The sequence below is a fragment of the Nestor notabilis genome, unplaced genomic scaffold, assembly GCF_000696875.1.
Source record: "Nestor notabilis isolate BGI_N333 unplaced genomic scaffold, ASM69687v1 scaffold3567, whole genome shotgun sequence".
Classification (NCBI taxonomy): domain Eukaryota; kingdom Metazoa; phylum Chordata; class Aves; order Psittaciformes; family Psittacidae; genus Nestor; species Nestor notabilis.
The window spans coordinates 22,896-34,039 of NW_009937723.1; positions in this window are offsets into that span (position 1 = coordinate 22,896).

Consider the following 11,144-nt stretch of genomic DNA (forward strand, 5'->3'; position numbering starts at 1 on the left):
CTTCCTGTTGTTTGACTGATGTGTTTGATTTTTATGTCCTAAATTGGAACTAATTTTGCATTCACTGAATGAACAGATGATATAGAATGGGCCTATAAATGTTACAAAGCTGGACTTGTAAGATCAAAAAAATATTTCCACCGAAGAAAATGCCTTTTACTAGAAGATGAAGCAAATGTGACACAGCCATTTTTACCAAAGAAATAGTCAAAGGGAAATCTTTATCATTATTTAAATTAAACAGTAATAGGTTTGCAGTTTGCTCTGAACAGTAAAATACCTTCATTCTGGCTTTGCTTAGCTTCATTTAAATGAGGAAGATAGGTGCATTCTGAATACTTAAGATATGAATTTTCTTAAGATGTCTTGCCATATGTGTGTGCTACTGTACTGTAATTCTAAATAGGCTAAATACTTAAGTACTGTACAAACCAGATATTTCAGAGTATTCCAGAGTAGATGAAAGAAGCAAAGGGGATACAGTTTCATATCTGAAGGTAGCTGAAATAATTCCTTACGCTTGCAAATTACTGCAGGATCTGAGGGCTACAAACCCAGTTTTGTGATTATAATTTATACAGAACACATAAATTTCACAAAGGTAGCTATGTGGTTCTTACATCCTGTCTACTTGATTGATACCTTTTACTTCTTGCAGCATACTGTATTGTTCCTTAAACTCCTTTCAGAGCACAGAGTACGTCTTGAGCAGCTAAAATTTTCAGAGTAATATGATAAAACAACATGAATACCACTAGTTCTCTTACACATAAAACTGTGACATTGCTGTTATGACTTAAGATAAAGCTTTAGAAGAGCTAGTTGCCATAATTCTAAATTAAACCATTTATTTACACATTCAGAAATTGAAAAAGGTGGAGCTAATAGCGTAACAGTTGATTGCCTTAGTTGCCTTTGCTTGCTAATCTAAAAGAAAAATAAGAAAAACTTAAATTTTAAGAAAGGGAAAAGTCGAGTCTTTTAAATAATTTCTTTTCTCAACAAAAATGTAAGGAAAAAGCAGGCAGCGTTTGCCAGCTCCCTAGGGAAATGGAAGGAAAAAACATCTAAATAGAATTTCCTCAAACTCGTCGTTCTTCTTTGAACATAGAGAAAGGAATACAGAAAAATAAACGATAAAATAGGTTTAATTTGCTCCCTCTGTTTTTTCCAATTTTACTATTCTTATGGGTTTAAAAATAGCCTAGCATTAGCTGTTGGAGATGGGGGACAAAATGAAGTCTAATATACACTTTTTTGTTTTCATTGTTTATTTTGCATCTTTAAAATTACAAGTTAAAGTCCAAGTAAAAAACAATGGGAAGTATATAAGCATTAAGTGATTGACTATAAGGACTGAATGCTGATAAAGATTTCCCTTTCTAAAATACTGTGTTTATTGTATTTTGCCTTGGATTTTCTATGCACTATAAAAACCAGAATGCATTTACAGCTTTTCATACAAATTTATTGATGCTATAAAGTTCTTTGATTGTAGCAAGTAAAATGGCTTGCAGTTTAGAAAGATTTACTTCTGTATATTGTTTGAAACAATTTTTGTAGGTATTTCAGTAGTAAAAAAGAGTAAGCTTACATAGATCTAAGAGTTAGAGCCTGCATAAAGCAGGATTAGTGTGTCTTGCAACAAAAAGGGTGCTAGGTTCTGTCTGGAAAAAAGACCGCCTTTTAAGCAGACGTGGTAATGACTTACTTCTGCCTTCATGGAGCATTCTTGTCTGATACTGAAACTGTGGTGTGAAGCCTTGGCCAACATAGGCCAGACTTCAGGTATTTTTTTGGTGTTAGCAAACAAGGGTTGCACTGAAGGCAAGCAGGAACTGGAAAACCTGGATTAAGCATGGATTTTACGTCTATGAGGTGTTTCTCCTATCGGGACTTTATTAGAGTTTGGTCAAATTGGCTTTTATAACTATAGTTTTGTCCTGACCTGCCTCTAGCATGTTGTGCTTGCCATGTCTGCAAGGGGTTTCATGTTTGGTTTTAGGTTGTTAAGTAGCTTTTCATCTTGGTAAGTGGTTTTATTCTTCATATGTCTGCCTAGGTTTAAACCTTGGGCCCCCTGCAAAAGGCAATAAATAGTATTAAATGTTAAATATTAGAAAACTGGCATAATTAGTGGTATCTCCTACAAACAACAGGGCTAAGTGTAAGGATCCACAAAATTAGTTCTAATAAAATAAATTAATCTCTAATTGACATAATGGTTAGGCTCGGCCATATACATTTGTTGGGCAGATCTTGTCTTCTGAGTTTAAATGTTCTTTTCATGGAAGAGTTTATTGGTTTCTATACCTACAAAAGCCTTATCCAGTTTTCAGAGGAAAAGACTATAATAAAGTCTGCAAAACAGTCCTGAAGGGCTGTTTCCTAATGCTTCAAAGTGGTCACTGCAAATTCCTCTTCTACGTAGATCCAAAGTAGACAAAAGCAGCTTGAGGCCAAATTCCTAGTGAAGATTGACAAATAATAGAAGAGTTTCCAAACTTTGAGCTCAGATAGAACTGTAAGACTATTTCTTTAGGATGGAGAACCTAAGAATTACCCAATAGTGGGCCAGGATAATTCAGTGATTAGTTACAGGTCATTTGACACACATAGTACTGAGGAAGAGAGGGAAAACCCATCAGTACTGACGTTGATACTGAAATCAGCACCTCTGTGCCTTTAAGTCTTTTCCAGCCAAAGAAAATGAGGTTTGTATTCTGCTTTAAATTCACCCTCAAAACTTTTCAACAGCTGAGCAATTAGAAGGAAACTGATTGGTGTCTTCACCGTAGGGAGAGTTCTTGAGTGGAGAGGTCCCTTAAGTATTGAGATACACAGCACATGCAGGCTAACCACAATTAACTGTGTCAGATCTAGCTGACAGCTCCCCCAGGTTAGGAAGGGGCAAGGAGTGAGGAAGAAACCAGTTGAAGAATAGTTGTTGGGACATCGGAAGGACCTGAAGCTATTCCGTAGGGGTCCTGAGGGACAGACAGCAGGAACTGAGTTGACTTGCAGTTAAGATGTGTACAGGGAAGACTGTGCAGATCTGTAGCAAAAAAGACAATTTTCTTTTTTTTTCACCTGCCGTTCAGAATGTTTGTGTAGGAAGCTCTGTACAGTGACCGAAAACTAACTGCCATTGCTAAGCACTTGCACAGGTGAAAACAAAGCCAAGTGATAAGTTTTGTAATTGGAAGTTACATCCTTGGAAAATGTTTCTCCACTGGTTTTAAATAGTTGTAAAGTTTTGTTATTATTCTTACCCAGTTCATGTATATATAATGCATTAAACAATTATTGTTACTGAAACTGAGTTTAAATTTACTGTTGGTAAGTTCATTTTTGTAGTTGAATTTTGAAAAACTTCGTACTTTTAATGTTTGCTACATCGTAGCCAAAATGATTGTTTTTCATCCATATGGGAACATAATCTGATTTGTTTTTCCATTCAGCCTTTTATTTAACCAAAGAAAATTTTTGGGGTTGGTTTATTTATATATATATATATATTTTTTTTTAATTATTACTGGGGTAATACTTCTATCAGCTGACTGACTGGATTATTTTCAAATTGACATTGAAAGTTCTGTAACAGTGCCTTAAAGGAATTCACAATAATAAAGTTCTATTTTCTCATTTGCAATATGTTTGTTAAAAGTTTCAGAGGAAACTTGGCAGCAAAATCTATTTTTCCAGTGAAAGACTACTAAGCCTAATGCTTTTATCACACTTGCCTTATTTTTACATTCTGATTTTATACTTTGTGCTCACTCAACTGTTTTATTGTTTTGCTTGAGTCGTAAGATGTATACAGAAATTGAATAACCTCTGTTTGATGTGTATGAAATAACAAGGAGAGTATTATGAGTAGTGTGAACAAATAATTCCAATAAACTTAACCATTTAGAAGCCATTAAGTGGAGAGTGATCTTATGTCTGGTGTCTTAGAGAAGCAAAATCAGACTCTCATCTATTTTCTTGTCCATACCCACATATTTTATGCTAGACATAAACTGCTCATTTGCTTGAGTAACAAACTGCCTTTATTCAGAGCTATAACCTTCTAGGTAGTGTGCCAAAGATAAGTAATGCCTAGGTATTTCCTGTCTAAGTGCACATACTGCATTTCACCTAGATTAATCCCTTCTACTTTGGCCATTCAGGTTAGGAACCTGTCCCTTCTGTTTTCTCTGTTAATGAGGGGTGGGTGGGAAGGATTATCTTCCAGTAGAAAATAACAGCTTAAATGGAATCTGGAGTTAAGCAGAATAAATCTTAGCCTCTGAGTCGGTGTTAATTTTTTTTTATATCAAAACATATTTAAAATGGTGTTAGTCTTCCCATGAAGACGAATATTTGCACCTGGCTTGGAAATCGAAGTATTTCCTAGTTTTACCTCTCGCTTATCATTTTAAAGGGGACCTGGGGATATTTCATTAGGTTGCCTTCTACTATGTTTACAAAGAGAAGTAATAAGACATCTTCTTAGTACATACTTACGCTGTCTATACTGTGTTAAGTAACACATCTCATCATTGCTGATGGCCCTGTTTGCCTGAGGAGTTCAAATGAGATTGAATAATTACAATAAATTGCAGAGTGGTGAGTTTACAGTTTCCCTTTCGACAGTTGTTTTGAATGCTTCTGAGCACCTTTTTCCCCCTAGAACAGTATAGTAAGGTAGGCAGGAAGAGGGTAGAGTATCATTAGCTGTATTTCTGCTAGTTAGAACTTCTTTTACAGAAGTACCAGTCTAGGCAAAAATAGCAAGTACTAAAGCTAACTGCTGCCAATAAATAGTCACATCCTAAGCAGATGTAGGATCTGCAGCCAGGGCACTTGGAGGACAATTTACTGTGAGAGTGTAAGAGACTGAAGCCATATGTTTGTAATACCACATACTTCTCTATTGTCTATTTCAAAAATCTGCTGTAGGAAATGGAGAGTTATAGCAGAGGGAGGCAGTTTGGAGTTCTTCCAAGAGAGGAATAAGAGGATTTATGTCCTTTGCTGTTTATGGTCATAGTCTTCTAAATGCATCATACTTCTGAAAACCATAAAGGAAAATTTATACAACAGTATTGCTTTAAAAAAAAAAGTTGACAGCTCAAACACATACAATGGATTAGAAACAAATAACCTTCACAGCACAAATAAAACAGCAGTAGCCTTTCCATATTGTTTAATAACTGTTGTTCAGTCCCTTTAGTTCTCGTGTTCCTGTAGATAAAGAGCTGATAATCATGTCCAACATTTTAAAAATACATTAACTTACAGATCACTTGATAGATGGACACCTACAATGTTATCCTCAGCTCCCACAGAGACCATCAGAAGAGATGAAGTCATGCATCTACTCTTTGAAACTTGGGAATTATTTTGGTTTTATGAGGGTGTGCTTCTCTTCATGAGCTGATGTTAATTTGCCATATAGCTCAGCCATTGCATGCACTTGCAGAGCTGGGGCTTGGGATTGTTCTAGATTCAGGTGTGGTGGTTTTGCTCAGTGAGTGGCCGTGCAAATCACTGTGACCATTAACTCTTAGGACACAGAAGTGAAGGAAATAAATGATAAGAAAGAATCAGGAAAAGGCTGTGAAGAAAGCAAGCAAGCCCAGGAGACCAATTCAGAAAAGTAAAGTGTATGTAGAAGTTCTTATTTGCCTCTTTCCATCCATATGTGTATAGAATAGAAAATATGATGCAATTTGACACAGCTTGCTTTTGGAGAAGTGAATAAAAGCAGTTGTCAGATCTGTTAACTTGGGCAAACTGGCTTCCTGTTCTATACTTGTTGTGTCAGGCTAAACAGTAGGAAGTGTCTATAGCACCATCAGATGCCATAATGAGGAAGTAAGATACTATGGCTGGAAACAGTTCAGGTGATTTTTTCACTTCTACCAAGCCTCAGTTACTGATGGTGCAGATATATGGACTAATATTCTGAGTTTCTTCCTACAAACCTTCAGACTTCTACAGGTTTGAAGGAGTTTTACATTGCTTAGCTGTTTTCTGGCAGTAACAAAGTATATGCAGAGAAAGGAGAGCAAGCTGTCTCCTAACTCACATTTTAGAAAGAATGACATTAGCTGTGATTACAGCTTCTATTGAATGATGGAGTACATCAGACCTAGTAAAGGATGACATGCTCATTGTTCATTCAACAGGAGGTGTAGATGTTACGTCAAGTAATCTGTGGGCTACTTGAGGGCACTTTATCTTATTGCATACAAAGGAAAAGGTCCCAGAAAAGGGGGGGACAAGGGGAACAACTATGGCTTTATAGGGAAGGAGAGGCTTGCTGTTAGGTGCTGTGCAACAATCATCTCTCTGCAAATTTTTACTGCAGAAGATGTGATGGTTTTCCACTTGAAGACAGAGATGCCAAACATAGGCAATGAGGCTCATAATTTTTCTGCCACATCCTATGTGTACAGTTACACCATACATTAGGAAAAGCTATCTTTGTGCACGGTAATATCCTTTTCTAAGATCCTGGTTGTAATATATATGAAAGCAAAACAAGTGGATAATTTGACTTCCTTTTGAACCCAGAGAGATTTTATATATGCTTTTGCAAGATCAAAATTTTAGAGAGTTCTGCTTTTTGGTACCAGACCAGCTCAGGGATGCAAGGAAGAATAAACCAGGTGAGACATCTGGGCAGCGCATCTCTCCGAGACACATAGATACAGGAAAGTTTGTCCACCAGATGAGAGCATGCCTCGCTCATTATTAATTAAAGTTTGGGAAGTATCTGAAAAGAAATCTTTCAGGTGATAGGTCAGTAAAGAATAAAATCAGCAAATGAGTAAAGTAATACAACGAGGAAGAGTCAGCATAGGAGTAGTGTTGCCACACAAGTCAGTAGAAGTTATTTGAAGGAATTGATACACATATGGAGGGAAATTGCGTACTTGGGCCTTCTGACAAGGCCCCACACCACTGATGCCTGAAAAGGCCAGGGAAAAAGCAATAAACCTGTTATAAGCCAACAGTTGCTTTAACAAGAAACAAACATGGTTAATATTCAGCTTTCACAGAGCAAGGAGGGATCAGTGCTAAGATCCATGTTCTACATGTTAGTTAAAGTAAAAAGGGTGCTTAGTGAGATGAGAAAGTTTGATGATAGTTCTTGACTATGAATCTGAAGAAGAGTTCTCAGATTTGTAGAAGAGTAACATTTAGAACAAGATTAAGTGGCAGATTACAAAAGCTGATACAAGCAAAACTAGAGCTAGTTTATGTACATACTGTTAGGTTGTAATTTTCCCAAGAGATGTCATTAAACTGAGAACTAACTGCTGCAGCATATTGTGAATATCAAAGCTTAGACAAGCTTAAAAAGTAATTATGTAAATTCACAAATAAAAATTCTGCCATTATCAAGTGCTGATAAGTGCCTTTGTCTCAAGGACAGTCTAATCCAAGGATGGTTCAAATTGTGGCAGATACCCCTGAAGCATATCACTGTGTTCCTGCCATGCTTTCAAGAGAAATGAAGGTACAGTTTGTTTTTCATTTTTGCCAATGAAAAATGCTATGTAGCAATCATTTATATGCCTTATCAAGCTACTGGTGTTTTTCCTAATGTATGGTTCTTCACCCATATTCACTTTATGCTGTGTGCATTTTTATATGAAGGCAAATGGTACACTAAATATTTCAGAAGAGGTAGTTGAAACGCTATTGATTTTCTTCTGTTTGATTATCTTTCCTGCGTTAGGGGTACATGCCGCCTAAATGTACGCTTTTCATGTTGGTCAGTAGCCAGCTGTGAGGGTTTGACTTTGGCCAACAGTGAAATACGCACACAGCTGCCCATGTGCTGCGCTCCCTTCTGAGACAGGGAGGAAAGAGGGAAGGCAAAAAGACTCTTGCATCAATACAGTGACACTTTCAATAGGGGAAGCAAAGACTGTACATGCAAGCAAAGCAAAAAGGCATTCGCTACGTGCCATTGGCAGACAGATGTCCAAGCAATTCCTGGCAACCAGGGCCACAGCATGTGTAACACCTGCTTCTGAAGACAAATGCCATAACCAGAAATGTCGCTGCTTCCTCATCCCTTCTTTGAGCTTTTAGTGGTGACAAGGATGGTATGGAATATCCCTTTGGTCAGTTCGTGTCTGCCAACCTGGCTAGATACCCTCCTAATGTCTTGCCCACCCTGAGTTTACTCACTGTGGGGGCAGAATGAGAAAGCATTGATGCCGTGCAAACACTCTTCAGCAGTGGCCAAAATACTGCTGTATTATCAGCACTATTATAGCCACAATTTTGAAGCACAGCACTGTTTGGGCTGCTATGAAGGACATTAACTCCATCCCAGCCAGACCTAGGACACCAATATCTTCAAAGGCTGAGCCTTCTCTCCAACACTGGCCTTGAAACAGACTACAAAAATCTCTTTTTTTTCCAGATATAAACCTATAAATGCTTCTTGCCATCTGAGTTAATTGGCAGTAAATTTCTAGCAGCAGTCAAAAACCCAGAGGTCTAAGTAATGAGAACAAGTATTTAAGAAATACAGTGAATATTTTTCCCCCTCCCCTTGAAAACACTGAATGTAAAATATGTCATTTCCTTAAAGCATGTGATTCAATATTTGGCAATATGTAAGTCGAACATCCCTTTGGATTTTACATTTTTTTCAAATAACCTGTGTCTGCCATTGGTAGTTTTCAAGATCTGAGGGATTTCTAGAACTAAACACACTTTTCACCCATGCTGAACACACAGTGTAGTGGATTTAAGCCTGTTAATTGGTTTTTCATCTCTATTCCACGAACCTTAGCAGAAGACTAAATATAATCTTCTACTTTAAGGCCCAACTAGGAGATTGATGTGCAGTCCATCTTGTCATGTAGCATTTCCTAAGCACCTTCCTGTCAATCAGTCTGCAAAGAAAAGAGCAAAATTATTATTTATATATGGAATCATAGAACTGTTTGGTTTGGAAGGGACCTTCAAAGATAATCTATTCCAACCTTGCTGCAATGAGCAGGGACATCTTCAACTAAATGTGGGAGTGAATCAAGCAAAATAAACTGCTCATAATTTTGTACTCCACAGATGGGAATTTAAGATTATAATTTCCTGTAATAAAATGATGCATAAAATCAAATCACACGGTGCTTTGAAGATGTAGGTTGTAAATGGGTTTTCCTATCTGATTTTAATTAAATCACAGAAAAGGCACCTGAGGCCCTGGAGCAACATGTGTTTGGTCATCAGTTGCTTACTAGATTTTGGACATCAAAAGATAAATTAGGACTTGGAGCTGGGTGGTGTAGTTCTATTGATTGATTTGTCAATCCAGTGATTTCACTGGCCCATGTAACCTATGTTTAAATTTATTTATAAAAAAAAAAAGTGTCATTGTTTTGGAGAAATTGGGGAAGAACTATTTCTGCAAAGGTCAAAGCAACACAAAAAAGTCACTTGTAAAGAGAACCAGGTGTTTCTCTTCTCATGCCTTGCCCCCACTAGCCATGAGGGGACTCCTAACCTCTGGAAAGGAAACTCCCATAGCACAATGCTGAATGCTACAAAAGGATTCATGGCAAACTGTACAGGGGTCAAGTGAGCTAGCTGAGGAGCTGCTTTGATGGGGTGAAGCCAGTTGGGAAACCTAATACGACACTTGATGTGGATTTCTCAGGAAATTCTTCAAACTGTTAGACGATTAAATTAAAAGTACCAGTGAAGGAAATCCTACATCCTGTTTATGAAACCTTGGTAACAAGTAAAAATACTGCTTCCTGGTTATCACCGTGAAGAAAAAGATGGCAAAATTTCACTTGCACGTATGCTTTCACTCAATTTCTCACTGAAACGATCCAAAATCACTTGATTATAAATCGTTACTACTCATCATCATCATCACTGAATGGAAAGAATCACAGGAACACAGTCCAAAGACAAAAATGCAGCCTAGGAAGAGAGGTTGTGCAGTGGTTTTACTGAAAGAAAGCAGACAGATTATTGCTGAGAAGAACACAGCAGAAGTGATTTCTGGAAGCAGTCCATGTTAACATAGCATTTGAAAAGAATCCTATAAGCAGAAGTGAGACTTCATATGGCGGTTTGGTGAATAATTGAAGATCCCCAAGGAGAGGTATATAAGTAACACCTTGTTGAAATTAAGGGCAATAGCAAAGCACCAATATCTAACTAGGAGCATGATCCAGGTCTGTTATTTGGTTATCATACTAATAAAATTGAATGGTTTTATTTTGAGGCATTGTATTTAATCACTGTCATCCCCAATCACCCTACTTGTGAAAAAGTGAGGTAGCAGTCTATTTAATTTTCCACCTTTCTGTTCTAACATCAGGTCAAGTACTCTAAAGAAAATCACCAATTTGAATGAGTTATTAAGTGCCAGACCAATTTTTACGAGAGTAATATTTTTGCATTACAGTGTTCCATAGTCTCAGTTGATCTACAGGTACAGAACTGACACATCAGCTGAGTCAGCCAACAAACCCCCCTGTTCATTTTATTCCTTCTGCTCTCACCACAAATTCTACTCATAAATGTCTATACTGATAACTAACATTTCAATCAAGGAGATCTTATGGTGACATTCTGAAGACTTCCAGCAATTTCAGTAGGTAGAAAGAATAAAATGAAGTTTTATCCAAACTAAATTATCCTGGCATGATTCAGACATTCAGCAGCCTAACTTGTCCATCCATCTTCAGACAGTGAAAGAAATTGGGTGTTGGGATTTGCCTTCTCTGTCATAATCTATGAAACCCCACATTACACGAGAAGTTCATTCTGTGTCATGCTGAGCACTTACTTGCTTGCCACATAGCATTAGGACAAGGCAATGAAATACCATTACCATATATCACTAGACATGTACTATTCTCTCCATTACCTTCGGTAATGAATATTCATTAGGTTTTTTGAAACAAAAAATGGCTGAGAAAAGTGCTTTTCGCTTCACAAAAGTTCATTTATTTAGTTCAGCTCATGTCTAAAACACCAGTAGCTAAATACCAGCAGTAAAGCATCAAGATTGTCAGCATTAGGAGGTTCGGTGATGCCAGTGGAAAGCAATTAGGTATCAATATTTTAAAACCAAATGACTGCAGGGGAGGTAATTAGTCGCTCGCCATCCC